This window comes from Oryzias melastigma, linkage group LG4 (assembly GCF_002922805.2).
Source record: "Oryzias melastigma strain HK-1 linkage group LG4, ASM292280v2, whole genome shotgun sequence".
NCBI classification, from domain to species: domain Eukaryota; kingdom Metazoa; phylum Chordata; class Actinopteri; order Beloniformes; family Adrianichthyidae; genus Oryzias; species Oryzias melastigma.
In genome coordinates this window covers 9,066,477-9,083,314 of record NC_050515.1, presented here as the reverse complement: position 1 = coordinate 9,083,314, position 16,838 = coordinate 9,066,477, and the positions used below count along the sequence as shown (strand labels likewise).

Below are 16,838 nucleotides of genomic sequence, written 5' to 3'. Positions count from 1 at the left end.
AACAGACCAAATAAAAAAAAAAAAGACAGTCAGACGCTTAGCTAGAAAACAAAAGTAGGACAATGAAGGACTCTCATAAATAATTAATTATTATCGTCATGTCAACATTTTAAATAGATACAAGTATCACCAAGCAAAAATTACGATATATCATCAAATTTTCCTACACCCTTAAAAACTTGTCAATTAGAATGAAAAACTGTTTTAAAAAGTAATGTGTGACAATCAACTTCAACTTTGTTCATTAAACTCAGACAATGAATCGATGTTTTGAAATATTAATAAAAATAGAAGCTCAAAAAAACTAAAGCAACAGTTTGAAACAGCAGTTAAAATGACTCCACTTACAGTCGCCCATAAAAACACGAGGAAGAACCATCAGGATTAAGAAAAAAAATAAGAAAGTAAAATGTACAGGACACACTCTTGTTGAATCAATAAGAAATAAATTACAATGAATACTAGTAAATCTTTTGTAGTGATTTTTATTTTCATTGACCAACTCTACTCGATCTCTTTGGTTTGAACATTTACATATTGGGATGTAAATACAGTATACTGGACAACACAGAAAAAAAACAGAATCTACTTGTTTAAGAAAGTCACTACGACAGCATTTTTTTTTTTTATTATTGTTCAATTTTACACCAAATGTTTTAGCTCTTTGAATCTCTCTTCAAGCATGTAGCTGCTCAGCTGCCACATAGATGCAGACATATCTATACCACCTATTTCTATCCTAACAGTTTCCAACCAAACGTGATGTAGCAAGTCTGACACAGCAACGCTTCTGTCAGGGCTTATAACATTTACCAAATTCAAGCAGCAGCGAGACTGACACCAGAATCAGCCAATCACGGGAAGTATTGACTCCTCTTTGTCAAAAACACCCTTTAAAGACTGCTGGATTAAAATTTCTATCTAGAGTAGACGAGGTAGGGACAGGCGTAGACCGCTGAAGTGTATTTACATTTTCATGCGTCTGCTTTCTCGTTGCAGAGCCGTTTTGTGCACATTATCGCCGGGTTTTATGGGTAAGGTGACAGTTCCGCTCCAGTGCAGGAGTCTAGTTACACTTGCATAATTTTTGGCTTAAATTTAATACCATACAAGCTACATTTTATTCTTCTCTTTATTTAATTGTACAAAATTTATCTTGGATACTGAAATTTGTTCCAGAAATGGACCAAATATTTAAAAAAAAATACAGAATTTACATTTTAAGGTTTATTTATATTTCTTAAACAATAAATTGTCTTTTTTAACTGTTTTCATAAACCTATTTTGCATCTTTTTTTGAAAATGTGGATCATTCTATTAACTCTGCACCCAAATAAGCAAAAAATCTCAAATAAAGGTTTTGTTTTACAAAAAGGTGGCCATAAAAAGCTAAATTTACACCTGTTTCACTTGTTTTTTCTTCCTATTTTGATGTGGTGGTGGAAAAAAGATAAGGAAAAAAAATCCAGTGTTTATCAAAGGACCAACCCCAGAGGGAGGATATGTTCACGTTTGCAGACAGTTTAGTTCTTCCAGTCGGCGCAGGTTGCCGGGTTTTGGACTGTTGGGAAAAACTGGGGGAAAAGAAATGAAATCTCAGTAAAAACACGTGATCAGTCTTTGCTTGAAAGTGTCAGTATCACCTATCCCCACTGCAACCAAACCTAATGTACTTCTTTTATAGCAGCATCTCCATACAGCTTTGGGTCTGTTCAACAGATAAGGAGGCACCAAGTTAACATGGGTAACAAAAACAAAACAGCTTTTGCTTACACACTATTAAACAAAAGCTATAAAAAATGCCAAAAACCATTTATATTAAGAATACATTGAAAAAAAAGTCTATATGACAAAACTGACTTGCATTCTTTTTCTGTTTAATTCAATGTATGTCTTAACACTTAGTCAAATTTCATCACAATATGTTTGGATTACTTCTGGATTAATTCTATAGACTTTTCCTTGTCTCCACCAGATTACATAGTAATCCTCTAAAAGAGATTTAGAATATATGTAGACTAAGATTAAATCCTGAACCGCAGTTGGAGAGAAATATGATGTTTAAATGTAACAGGATTGGGCACATTTCTAAAAATAAAAAACTCAAAAGTGCAATATCAATAAATCACTAAATTTGTAAAATCAGTAAATACAATTATTTGTCTACAAGCAAAACTAGATTGCATACATAAAATTCAAATAGTTCTAATTCAAAAATGTATAATACTGCACTACACATATTTTTTTTTTTCTTACTGTAACATATATATTATAAGACAAATGTTGATATTAAACGTTGACATTTTAATTTGATGAAAACATAAAGACCCACATAAAGTGTATGGTAGCTCAGCCTCCTCACAGGTTTCGGGGTTGTGCTTATCGTCGGTCTGTTCATAATACTTCCACAAGACGTTGAGAACTTCAGATTACAAGAAAAGCTCACATTCATCTTCCACCGCACACGGTTTATAATCTCTGAAGAGCTCAGCATACGGCTGCACCATAAGTCCATTTGTGATACGACAACATGACCTGTGGATTCGCTCCCATCTGTTTTGCTTAAGATATTCTATGGCAGCAAAGAAATGCGTTTGCTGTTGTTGGACACGGACATGCTCTTTTTAAAATATTCAGCCTTAATGTCAGCAAGTTAAGACATGGGATGGAAACGGCTATTTTCATCTTTTTTAACACGCCTAAAAATGTCAAATCATTTAATAATGTCAGTGTTTTCGCTCTTTTATTTTTTCCATTTTCGTTCATCAGTTGATCCGTTGGTGGGCCGTAGTTTTACCTTAATTTAATAATAAAATAAACTAGAAAAGTTCCATTACCTGCGATAATGCAAGTGTGAATGGGTTTTGTTGAAAGTAGTCACTGAAGATGCTCTTTGCTAAAAATTGTGACACAATTTACTGTAATTGCTTAAGGGATTTGCTGAAAATGCAAAAGCTATTTGCAAAATGTTAATGCTAAATGAATTGAAATTTAATTGAAGAACTTTGAAAGGGCAATGAAGTTGGCTTCAATTTCTGAAAAAAATGTAGTAAAATTGCTAAAAAATCCCTAATACATGCCAGTTTTTTTTTTTTTTTTAATAATTTGTTGCTTAAATATGAGCTAGACCCAAAATTAGCTCAAAAACCTCAGTAGATTCCAAATTAGCCTCAAAAGCTAGCTTGTTGGTTGATAGCTAAACTCCAAAATAGCCAAAAATTCCTTAGTAAACTAAATTAGTCAAAAATGTTAGCCTGTTGCTTAAATAGAAGCTAAACTCTGAATTAGCCTTAAAACCTCCAGGACATAACAAATTAGCCAACAACTTTAGAATTTTGCTTAAATATGAGCTAAACTCAAAATTAGCATAAAAAACTTCAGTAGATAACAAATTAGACAAAAAAAGAAGCTAGCATATTGCTTATTTACTAGCTACTCCAAAACTTATCAATAAACTAAACTAGCCCAAAAAACCTTAGTGGATTCCAAATTAGCATCAAAAGCTAGCTTGTTGGTTTAAAACTAGCTAAACTCCAAAATGGACAAAAATTCCTTATGAATTTGTCAAAAATGTTAGCCTGTTGCTTGAATAGAAGCTAAACTCTGAAAACCCCCAGGACACAAGTTAGCCAACAACTTTAGCATGTTGCTTAAATATGAGCTAAACTCCTAATTAGCATAAAAAAACTTCAGTAGATAACAAATTAGCCAAAGGAAGAAGCTAGCACATTGCTTATTTACTAGCTAAACTCCAAAACTGCCTTAAACTTATCAATAACCAAAATAAACCTAAAAAACCTTAGTAGATCAAAAGCTAGCTTGTTGGTTTAAAAGTAGCTAAACTCCAAAATAGACAAAAAATAGACAAAAAATACTTAGTAAACTAAATTAGTCAAAAAAGTTACCCTGTTGCTTAAATAGAAGCTAAACTCTGAATTAGCCTTAAAACCCCCCGGACACATATTAGCCAACAACTTTAGCATGTTGCTTAAATATGAGCTAAACTCTAAATTTGCATAAAAGACTTCAGTAGATAGCCAAAAAACAGAAGCTCGCACATTGCTTACTTACTAACTAAACTCCAAAACTGGATAAAAATCATCAATAAACTCAATTAGCTCCATTTTTTTAAAGTTACTGTAAAGATTAAAACAAAGCCCATGAATATATTTAAAGGCTTGTTGCTAATCTACCTAAAAATTTGGAATGTGAAGACTTTCTCCTTCATTTCCTAGGGGGCACATTTTGCTCAATATTTCAAAAGCTGTTTAGTTTCTGAATAAGAAAAATAAAAGCCCTGAACAAGCTGAACGTTTTCATACCAAGATTGCTGAAATCGCTGAAAGTGTGTTTAAGTTTTTGTTCCAAAAAACATACCGAAAGGAGCAGGAGAATATTAATTGTGTGAATGCTTAACAAGCATTCACACAATTAATAAACTTTATAAGCATTTCCTTGTACACTTTTAATATAATTTATCTTTTATTTATATGTTTTTATCATTGTACAGAACTTTGGGCAATGTAAGTGCTTTATATATAAAGTGTTATTATTATTATTAATACTGAATTCTTCATCTGTTTTTTTATTGTTTTTTCAGGGTGTTCATCATTTCAGTATTTTTATTTTAACAAATTAATGTAGTTTCATCCATTTCTTCCCAGCTGTAAAGCTTTCCCCTGAACACTGACTTTTCTTTTTTCCATGTTCTCTAAAGACCACACTGAGCCCACCCACACAGAAAATGGAGGTTACAGCCCTTGAGAGTTTCCTCTCACTCTCTCTCTGACCTCTGCTTTTAACCAGGTCTATTTAAAAAAACTAAATGTTGTCTTTGATTCCCTGGGTCCACAGTGAAAGCATTAAATGAGTTTATTAGAGATTAAAGTGAATATTTACAAATTAGGAAAGCTTAAAAAGCTGCTTTCTATTATAATCAATAAACTCTTATGTTTTGGGACCTTTTTGCTCAAGACTTTTATTTCTTACTTTTGTATTTTGGATTAATAGATTGTCAGAATTGACAGTGAATGACTCTTTGACAAATTTCAGTTCTTTAAGATGTAATCCAGTCTGTTCACATTGGAATATGTAGTAAATCAAATAATACTAACTTTCTTTTTTGCTTTTCACCATCATGCTTTATTTAACTTTGTTTTTAACGTTACTTTGTTAATTTTCAGATATTTTTGCAACTTTTGTTTGATTGAAAACTTTTTAACCACAAAAAAAATGTGATCACGTAAACCCAACATTACAATCTACCTCCTAGAGAAATCCACGAACACGTGCCTTTGATGCAGCAGCTCCAAAACTTTACAAAGATCTTCCAATTCATGTTAGTCTTCATCATTGCCTGTTTTTAAGTCTTCTCTTAAAACTTACTTTTTTAACTTGTATTTTAGTACTTTTTTTCTTTTTCTTTTATTCCACCACATTCCATGTATTCATTTTAATGTATTGTTTGTGATTAAGAATATCACTTTATGAGCATTTCATTGTACACTTTTAATCTAGTTTGATCTGATTCTCTTTATGTTTTTATGTATCATATGATTTCTATTGATTGCATTAAAGTGGAAGATTTACTATAATCACCGGAGCTAAAGCTTCAATTTTAAAGACTTAATTGTTGATTATTTTTGCAGTAAGTTCACATCATCTCCTGATTCTGTTCCCAACCAGATAGACATTCATCATGAAAAATGTGGCGCACCGAGAATAAATGAACAAAATTATATACACAAACAATAAAAGTTCCTGCAGAAATATAATGAAGGGATTTGAGTCAGCTAAAAGTGACGATACAAATTTGTAGTTTTAAGGTTTAACTACTCGTCAAAATTCTAGGGTTTTAGTATAAACTCCTGAAGGAGGAGATTGACTCACAACTGGAGGAATATGTACTGAAATTACCTGCATGAGGTGGAAAAGCTCTGTTTAAAGGTCAAGCATTTAGCATTTTCTTTTTGAAACTCCACTTCTTTCACATGATCTGGTTCATTCAAGGAAGCAAAATACAAGTGAAAAAGAGAATGTCCTTTTTCTGAAGTAAGGTTAAGATTTATGCTGTTATTCTTTTCATATCTTTAATATTAATCTTCATTTTTTTTTCTTTTTATAAAAAAAAAAAAAAGTTGTCATTCATTTCACCTCCTTCTCAAGGTTTTTGTTTAAAAAAATAATAAATTCAGAAAAAAAGAGGCACACTTTCAATATGATCAAGATCTACATACCGCTTTCTTTTTTCCTCTCGCAAATCTCCCTGTGCCTTTTTATAAATGGGCCAGAGGATACTAAAAAAGAAAAAAAAAAACAAGACACACAGGAATATTCAAATTACATTGGGGGTCTCTGTGGGGGAAGTGTAAAATTGCTTTCACCTCTTCTGTGTTGGGCCGCAGGCCAGGTCATTATTGTAGTTCCGCTCTGAGAGTATTCTGCTTCAAATAAACTTATAAACTGTGGTAGTTAACAAATTAATGTGGGAAAGTTGAATTGAGATTTTCTAAGACAATTTGTAATTAAAAAGAAAGTGAATCTGGAGAAAAAAAAGTTATTTATAGACAAAAGAATCAGTGTGTGTGATATCTTTTTGACATCTTAAACAAAGGCTGCACAGATTAAGTTTATAACGAAAAGTGCAGAAATATTTAAAGTTTCACTCCAATCATCTTTTGATCTATTTTAAAAACATTCAGCGGTCTTTTATTCATAATTAGCCAATTTTTAGCCAAAAACCTGTGTCGTTTCCTAAGCAGGATTCTGTAAAAGTCTTTATGAATTTGGAAATAATACCTTAAAAAGCCCTAAACAAAGTCTTGAATTTTGACATCTGGGCTTTAAAAATAGTGCTGTTTAAAACATTTCACATTTCTTTGTCGAAAATTAAATACATATATATATATTTTTTTTTTTCAAATAAGTGCGCTAAAGCATCCAACACAAACAACAAAATAAAAAGCTCCAATTTTGATCATAAAATGGGAATAAATGCATAAAATTGAAAATAAGTCTTAATAGGTCTTAGGAACTCTGCTAAGACAGTTTCTGTAGAGCGGCAGTAGTTATTAAAAATTCATCTCTGAGTTTTAGTTGGTGCCTCGATTACCCATCATCCCTTTTGTTTAAACTCTTCCCCTCGCAACCCCAAACTAACAGTAGTGGTGCAACAAAAAAAGGGAGTAAAAAGAGTTTTGAGCCACCTCAGAAAACGAAGACGAACATGGATCTATTTGTCTGCATGTGTTTATGTTTATATATGTGTATATTGTTTATGTATATATTTGTTTATTTAAATACTCATACTACCTACCTCCAAGCTTTTTTGCACATCTATCATGTACATATCTGCACATATTTCTTGATATTATTACTGACATTTATTTTTTTCTATATCCTTATATTGCACTACTCTCTGTATATATTTTTTTCTATATTTTACATATTTTATATTATGTCTTGCTGCATTATTTATTTATTTATTTATTTTTTTTGTGACGGATCTTTTTCCAAACTGGATTTTTTTTCTTCTAATTCACAACGATTTTCATAAAGAATTCCTCAGAAATGCAATTTTAAGATTAATTTTCTTAACAAATGTCCTCCATTATGAGAAAATAATGTCCCAAGAACACGTTAAAAACACCATTTTCATCAGAGCGGGGTTTTAAATGTTGTGTACATGTATGACTAGTAGTGGAAATCCAACTTTTGGGAAAAATCTGCTCGGATTTGAGTCATCACAGATTCATTTGCTTTCAACTGACTAATAACTATCAATACTGTCCTATGAAAGTTAGTTTTTACCAAGAAAACCTTTTCAAAATCAACTTCTTTTTAAATTAAAACTTGTATCGTGTCTTTAGAGTAGTTCTGTTTCCTTAAACTTTTGTGAGTCTTGATTGGATACTCTTGAGCTTGTTTGATCAGCAAACAAACGTCAGAGACAGCCTGGTGTAGCGGCTCACAAGAGGAGACAGATAAGTGCAGAAGTCTCGAGGGAAAAAGTTGCTTGATAGCGTTAAGGATGCCGAAATGGATTTAAATTCTTCACTGCATGGGTTGTTTGTTGCCAGGAAGTAGCCCCTGCCCCCTTCTGAAACCTGACCCGTGCACGGGCTTTGCAACTTGTCACAATTATCCTTGATGTCCTTTTACATCCCAAGCTAAAAAGAAGAAGGAAAACTCTGTCTCCATAACTTCCGACTGATCAGCATCGTCACAGGAAGGGAAGAATCACGTCGGCAAAGCCTTTATCAGGCCATCAGCACCCCTGCATGACACGGGAAGACGGCCAGACATTCTTCTCGCAGAAGACCCAATTCTTGGCTCTGGCTGAGTTTAAGTGGATCCTCTGCTGCAGATAGGGACCCATTAGGCTGCCTGAAGGAGCGCCGACGTGGAGACAATAACCAAACGTGCTTAAGATAAACTTCCTATTCATTCTCAAATTGCTTAAAGAGAACGTAATTCCACTAAATACTTCTTAGTGACTCCAACTGATTTTAAAAAAGTCTCGGAGGGTGTAATTACCTGGAAGAAGTAATCTGAAGTCTTCTAGGGCTCCAATGCAGATGAATCTCGGATGAAAAAAATGAACCTAGATGTAAGTGTTCCTGCTTTTCCAGGGTGTATCCCACCTTCGCCCAACAGTAGTTGGGACAGACTCCAGTAGGGATAATAACGGGTGATAAAATAGATGAATGGATGGAACATGCATACTTGTTAGTAATTGTTTATCAGGAGTCATTTAACAGGTATTATTGTAGGTATTGTTTTTGTACATGTAATTCATTCGTCACATGCACCTGTTTGTGGGGATGATCTCAGTTTTTTGTAGAAAGTCATGGGGAGGAGCGGTTGCATCTTACAGGGACCACAGGTGTATCTTGCAGTTCTGTGTGGCCGTAAGAGAGATCGTGAAACTAGATGTGCATGTAGTAAGTGTATCGTGAAGTATTAGTAAGGCTAATGTAGGTCACTCACACTTAGGACGTACAGGAGATGCTGTTACACAGTGCCCTTATACCGGTGATCCCCAATCTTTTCCTGGCCCCCGACTGGTTTAATTTAGGCGATATTTTCACGGACCGGACCAAACGGGGCCAAAGTTGGCATTTTTAAACTTCCGGTTTCTTAAAATTTATTTTAGAAATCAAATTCTACTACAACAAATGTAGTCCCAAAAAGTCTAAAAATATTAGATCTAGTGAGGTGCGTCTACTGGCTCCTTACCGATCGCTGCCTGAAGGATGCCCACACAAACTACGCTTTTTTTCCTAATTTTCCTATTTTTTTTTATTTCCTAATTTTTAACATAGATATACTGTATATACTCCTTGCACAGTGTGCAGGTTTCAAGGGTTGAAAAACATCAGAATCTCATCTATTTCACCCTTACCAACCCTTACGTGTTCACGGTGACCTGCCACATGCAGCATACCCATAGAAAAATTGTGCATGAACGTTTTTGGTGTACGGCCTCACCGAGCAGCCTACGATCTTAATTTATTTATTTATTTTGTGGGCCACATTTGTGCCGCATACAGATTTGCTCATCATTTACGAGAAGAAAGCTTGAATTGCAACAAAGCCATAAGATTCTTGTCGATTTTTCGATTACATCAAGAGATGTGTGACACAAATGTTCCGAGTGTGCTTTTTACATTTTTGTAGCAATATTTTGTTTTAAAAAAATACTTCTAAATAAAAAAAGTTTTATGTGGATGGACCTTCATTTGTGTGTCTCTGGCAAAATACTTTCTATTTTCTGAACTCGGCAAAGATCAAACTAATGAGAGAGAACTACAGACGCGTGGAGTATTGGTGTTCCTTCACGGACGGGTGAGAAAACTGGAGAAAGGTTCTCAGATTCCTCTAAAGCACAACCATAAGTCAATCAGCAATTATAAGGTGAGCTGAAAGTGATACGTGATTATCACTGAGCCCGCTTTGATAAAGCCTTCCTAGCAAAAGAGTGACTGGAATGCTTGTTTAAGAATAAAAGCACCACATTAAGTACCATCAGATTACAGAAATGTAATGAATGTGGAAAAGGAGATTAAAAGGGACCAAAAAATTGAGCTGGCCTCTGGGTTAGGCTTTGAATGTTCCATCCAGTATCACTTTCAAAGTTTAAAGAGTAAAAATAGAATAAAACAGTTTAGGCTGTTAGCTTTAACAAATTAAATTAGCTTAGTGTTTAATTCCAAGGCAACAAGATTGTTCATCCTTCTTAGAAAGTGAAGACAAATGATCTCACTGTTACATCCAACGTTTTACAACATATTCTTGCTAGTTTAAAGCTAATGCTTAGAAAAATCAAAATAAAAATGTATAGTCCAACATTAAAGTAAAAAGATAAAAAAACATCTGTTTACATTTATTTAATTACATATATTTTTTAGATACTACGAGCGAGTTAGTTTACAATTTGAATTCTTTTCCTTTTTTTTTTAATAAATGCAAAATGTGTAAATTAAAAAAAAATAAACTTGAAAGAATGGTAGAAAATTAGCTTAAAAATATATTATTTTAAAAAAAAGTTATTTAGTGTGTAAAGTACACTGTAAAAAGCAAAAGGTTGGATCAATTAACAAAAGCTCTGTAATTTTTTACATTAAAAAAATATTAATTTTGATCAAATTTAATGTTTAAGTTGAAAAAAAAAACATGTTATGTGATGCAAACTAATAATTTTAAATGTACCAAATTACAGAGCTTCACTTTTTCAGTGTAATCTAAGTAAACCATCCATTCCTTAGTTTTTCATTTAATAATTTAGCCCTGATAGCCAATATCTTGTTTAATAATTGTCATCCCTTTGAGTATTTAAAGACGGTGTGTCAGTGCAGCCTCAAATGGTCACGTGTTCCTGAAGCGGCTTCCTCCAATGACTGGTCTGGGTGTGTTTACACAGAGGACTGTGGGATTATTGGCCCAGGAAACAATGAAGTTTAGAAAGCTGTCTCCAAGATAAATGTGCCAGTCCGTGTGCAACCACAGCTTCCCTGCAAATAGTTGTAGGGCCAGTCGGAACAAAACAAGACAACATTAAATATGAAATGCACCTTTACTTAGATTCAGGCGATATAATCATCCCATGTTTGTGGAAACTGGATTGAGGAACTTTTAAATGAATCATTAAACCTTCTTGCGATTTCTCCCAAAAAGCACATTATTTTTCTTTAAAACCGTTAAAGTGGTGCATTTATTGTTGAAAGCCAACTTTTTCAACTTCGCCCCAACTCCTCATCCGCCCTGACTCCACTTTACCACCTTCTTGCAGTTTCTCAGCTTCTCCTTCTCCCTTTGAGTTCCATCCAGTGTCCTGCTATTTGATGTAATTATCATCAGAGCAGTGGGAGAGATTTGGTGCTAGAGGGCTAGTCATGCAGCTGCCCTTTGTGAACTACACCACATTTTCTGTGTACCATTTCTAGGTCAGCGAGCAGAGCGTTGTAAATGACAGTGATGGTGCTGCAGCCGACAGAGAAAAAGAAGAACGGCAAATAAACGGCCTAGAAGCTTCTTTACATTCACACCTGTAAAAACAGATTCAGTTTTACTCTGCTAAGTTGTTCATACAGGGAGGTTTTAGGAAAGTGCACAAACATAGTGTGTATTTGATATTTACTGATATAAAATTAATCTGGATTAGTGTTCATGTTTTGCCTTTTCAACTAAATTGTAATAAATATGGAGAGAAAATAGTATCAGTTTGTGTGTGCGTAATTCTTGATTTGTAACTCCTACAATATATATTTGTGCAGAAGTACACAAATTATCAATAAAAAAAAAAATAATAATAAAATAAAGGGAAAATGTCCAGTTTCACCTTATTCACATTAATATCAGAAAACTCTGATTACCCAGCATTCTTGCAGCATTTAAACGCATCACTTACGGAGGAATTTTGTGTGTTATTGTGGTTTTGTGTGTGCGTAACAAACTATTTGTGTGTCATTTTTACAGATTTGTGCTTGTAGTCTGCAACCTGCGGCTCTGGAGCCATATATTTTACCCTTCGATCTGTCTTTTGTAGTTCTTAAATTGAAGAATCAATTCATGTTTTTGATTTTAAAATAGAATATTTTTCGGACTTTTTACCACATTTAACAAAACAAATCAGTCAGATAAGTTAAACTTTACTGAACTCATTTATAAACAGTTTAGGCTCCTAACTAGGGCTGTGACAAGTTTCTGAGTGCTCGGATAGTCGTGATCTACTCTCGAAAATTCAAGTACGAATATTCGCAACTTCCAAGACCGCTGATTATAAATATAGTAGATGTAGTAAAATATTACTCAGGAACGATGTATTTAATGCTCTGAAATGCAGAATATGTTTATGCTTTTTTGTTGTTTATGTTACTGTTGAATTTAACCAGAAGGTTGACCAAAAAAAAAAAAAATTAAATTGACAAACACCATTTCTTTACATCTAAATATTTGTGTGTTCATCAATTTTGTTGATACTGATCTCCTTTAATAAATTAAGGCGTAAATGATGGTGATTTAATACATATAATTTTCATAGAACAATAAGAAAAGTGATTAGATTTGTGAATCATTGAGCTTGATTCGTCAATCAAATCGGATCGCCACCTAAGTAACGATCCCCAGCCCTACTCCAAAATAACTACCCATAATTCTCCAGCATCCCCTCAAGCGATTTAAGTTTGTAGTTTGCTAAAGTTGAACATTTTGACTGTTTTTTGTATAGCACAGAAAGCACAACCAGAATTCATACTGGAACTTAAGGTGGACTGTCTATTATTCAACAAACTTCAATGATTTGAAATGTAACATATGGTTCAAATATTTATATAAACTTTGCTAAATTTTAGTTAAATTTACAGATTTTAGCTGAGATCCACCAATAATGGTAAATTAAACTGTGCATTTTTTTTTAATCACAATACCTACTGCTATATTTGCTGTTTTGACACAATTCTGTATGACACAGAAAGTCTTTTATTTTGATAGGAAGTCATGTGAATCTTTGTCAAAACTTTTTAACTTTTCTATTTAAAAAAAAAAAGAATATTTTTAATTTTTTTACGTTAAAAAAAACAATAGTTCACTTCTATTTATTATAATTATAATAATGTGTCTTATTTGTCTTCAGGGTGAAGTCAAACTTTGTGGCTTCTACTGGGTTGTGATCAGAGATAAATAGACCTTAATGGCTCTTTAGATGTTAAAGGTTGCAGATCACTGGCATAGTTAATTTCAAGCTGTTGTAATCTGTGTAAATTGTATTTTTTTAATAAAATAATTTTTGTACTTATGCACAAAATACATAGTAGGTGTTACAAGTCACGAATGATGGACTCACAAATCAAAAGTTGCGTCCAGTTGAGTCTATTTTCTCTCCATAAATAACTTCTTCCTTTCCCTCACATCTTCATCAATCCAGGACTATGGAAAGGACTCGGCTCGGTTCACTGAGTTTCACATTTTGACAGCTTCAGAAAGCTTTTCTGGAGTGACTCTCCCTTCTAACTTTGATTTTAGCAAAGCACGCTGCACATAATATGTACATTATTCTAAAACATAGAAATGGAAAAAATAATTTTAATGTTTATATGATAATAAGACAGATAAATCTATTTTAGTGCTATTTATTATGAATATTGGACATTTCCTTCTGTCACGGGAAGCTTCAGTGACAGCTCAGAGTTCTTTTGACATCTCCTCTGCGGCTCAGCAGCCAATAGTCAGTCACCAACTCAAAATATTCAAAGGTCTTGCAAAAGCAATAAAAATCATCCATACATCAAGCATTAATAACACAGAAAGTGCTGATTTACAGATGAAAACATACATTCTGGATGTCCAGAAATGTATGCGGCTACAATATAGACTCGATCATTCAGTTTTTTCCTGTGGAGATTAGGAGCGGAGTGCAGGACGGCGGATGGATGGAGACGACTGCGCTTATAAAGTCAACAGACTCAAACTGGGGGGGAACTGACAAAAGACAAGCAAGCTGAGCATATAGTGAATGAAGGAGTAAATAATAATAAAGCCTCTTTCACACAGCCTGTCTAACCCCTTGTTTCCGCTCTACTGTGTTTTTCTCAGAATGCCTCAATGTTTCTTTTCAACTCTGTCATATTTCTGGGCTCTATGGTAAATAAAAAAACAGAGTTTAGGAGCAAGTAGTTATACTGCTAACGGCTTTTGTTCTATGAGAAAAGGACAAACCCTGTTGCCACTGCTTTGTATATGCTTTATTTGAAGCCAGTTTTTCTAGAGTATGTCATCATCATTATAGTTAATACTTTTGTAACTGAAATTCAAATTGGCAGGAAAAGAATGAACACCAATTGTTTTAATATGCGCTGTAAGCCTGATCTAAAGCTGACAGTTCAACCGGGTATTATCAATCAAAAAGACACGCCTTCATTTCAGTAAACTTGTTTTCAATTTCTGAAAAAAATCAGTTGATGAGATTCATAAAAAACGTTTTACAGTGTGGAGTATTGGGAGAGGGCCAGCATGTCACTTAGCAGTTGCTTCATACTTTTGTTTGTTTCTAGTTTTTTTGCTTTTAAACCAATTGTGAGAAGGAAGTGAAAATGTTTCCCCCATGTCACCCTCCATTATTCATTTACACAGTTAAAAACAATAATAATCTTGACCATTGTAGGATAAGGACATTATTGCTGCAACAAACTGAAATCATGTGCAAAGATTTGCTAGGAAATACAATTCAACACAAAAGCAACAGACTCTTTCATATTAAAACAATGCTTTAAACATCTATTCCAGTTATGTTCTTAAAACTGATGTTTTAATACAATGCTAATATTTTTTTTGTACTAAGGTTGATATGACATTGAATTTTCCTGCTTTTAAATTGTGCAATACTGAGCTCTTTTTGTCAACAATTTTCTCTCTTCCTTATGTTAAAACAGCTACAATAAGACCATTGCATCCGCTAACTCATAGCAAATTTATACATTTTATAAATATAACAGAGAAAATTTTTATTTCTTCCCAAATTTTTGTAAATGTAGCAAAGACATGTTCATTAGTGAGGCAGAGCGGACTGTTTCAATCATCACACTAAATGCTCTGCAGCTGCAAAGCATTCCTGATTTCACTTCATTCCCTATACGTCAAGAATACTGTTTTGGTTGACGAGTCTGTAAGACAGATGTCAGGAACAGTACCCCTAAACTGACAACAAATAGTCTGCAGGGAGATCACATAAAGATGTGTTTGGAGGTGAACACGCTACAATATTTCCTGAGTGAGGTCAATGAAGAGTTGGAGAGTTCATCTGTCCTTTTGTTGAATTTATTATATTGTGAGAAGAAGCTCCGTCCATCACGAACAGCACAGAAGTAATGCGAGAAGAAAAAAAATAGACTCTTACTCTTCCTCAGAGTTATTATTGCAGTATGTTACAAAAGTCTGAAATATTTGAAAGATGTCAGCACACTCGCATATGGTCTTTCAAACTTGTTTTAAGTTTAGTTACAAAAAGAAAACTCTGTGAAGCTCTAAAAGTTATCCACAACCTTCAGATGTTAACCAGATGCAAAAGGGAACAATTCAACCTTGAACTATCTCAGGCTAAACTTTATTCTTCATAAAGATATTTAAATGATGTAACATGAAGAAAACAAACTTTCTAACAAACCCTGAGGAGATTCTTCTTCTCAAAGACTGGTATGACACCTAGTTACCTTGCCTCAGTTTCCAGTCGGAGTCCCTCAAGGATCAATCTTGGGGGCCGCGACTATTTTCATTTTGTCAATGATTTGCCAAGTATATGGAAAAATGTAGACATCATTCTGTAAGCTGATGACACCGTACTTTTCAAACACTGTAATAAAGCATTCAATAACTTTCAGATGCTTAAATGATCTTCAGAGAAGGTTCATTGACTCATATTATCCTTTTGTGAATCTAAAAAAAAACCTTTCTATAAAAACATTTGACCTGGCTCCAGCAAAAGTTTACTTAAAAGGAGAGGAATTACAAAATGTTGAAAAATTAAAATACTTCTGAGTTTTATTGGGCTCAGAATTTTTCAAAATTCTAGTTATAATAAACATTATTAAAACTATACATTCTAATAATTTTTAACATTTTGAAGAAATACCATGTTATGGTATTACATCCCCGGTTGATCATTTACTGTTTCTTCTGTTTTCAATCTGTTGAATTGGGCTATAAAAGACCACTGGAAATCCTGGACAAAGCACAATCATCATTGCGTTTTAAACACCTTAAAGTGCCTATACCATGCTTTTCTTAAGCCTTTCAGAGTAAACTACAACCATATAATCATATATCACCTTTGACACAGGAAAGAACACATTATTCATGAAATATGAGTAATTTTTTTGAACTCTTTTTCTACCCGGAAGGAGATGCCTCGACCTCTGAGGCTCCGCCTTTCGCTCCTTGTAGGTGCTGTCCATGATGTCTTCCTAGAGCTGGTCCATAGACCGTAAAAACGCTGCGGTTATTTTTATGCCCTATGAGCCGGCCTCGGCAGTGTGTCTTCATTTTACCCACGAAAAACAAACACTTTTGCAAAGTTCGAGGCTATGGGGGACAAAACACAACTGGAAGATAGACAGTTTTGCACACTTACAATAAAAGCATTTAGCTGAGCACTGTTAACTCCGTTAAGAAAGTGGGTGTTTGTGTGTTATCTTGGAGGTGGTGCCAGCAGTGCAGACTCTTCCTGGAAGGGGCTGTTCTCTCTTTGTGACATCAGCTTGTGAGAACCCGCTCTTTCCGTGGGTTTGGAAGGGGCTGGTTCTCAGACCGTTAAAAATAAGAAATACTGCTGTTTGGTTGTTTATAGT

General features: G+C 33.9%; 1 protein-coding gene across 1 annotated transcript in view; it reads left to right on the top strand.

Annotated features, from left to right (window-relative positions):
- Positions 1–16,838, top strand: part of adgrl2a (adhesion G protein-coupled receptor L2a) — a 222,131-nt gene that overhangs the window by 35,750 nt on the left and 169,543 nt on the right. The gene's annotated exons all lie outside the window — the stretch shown is intronic.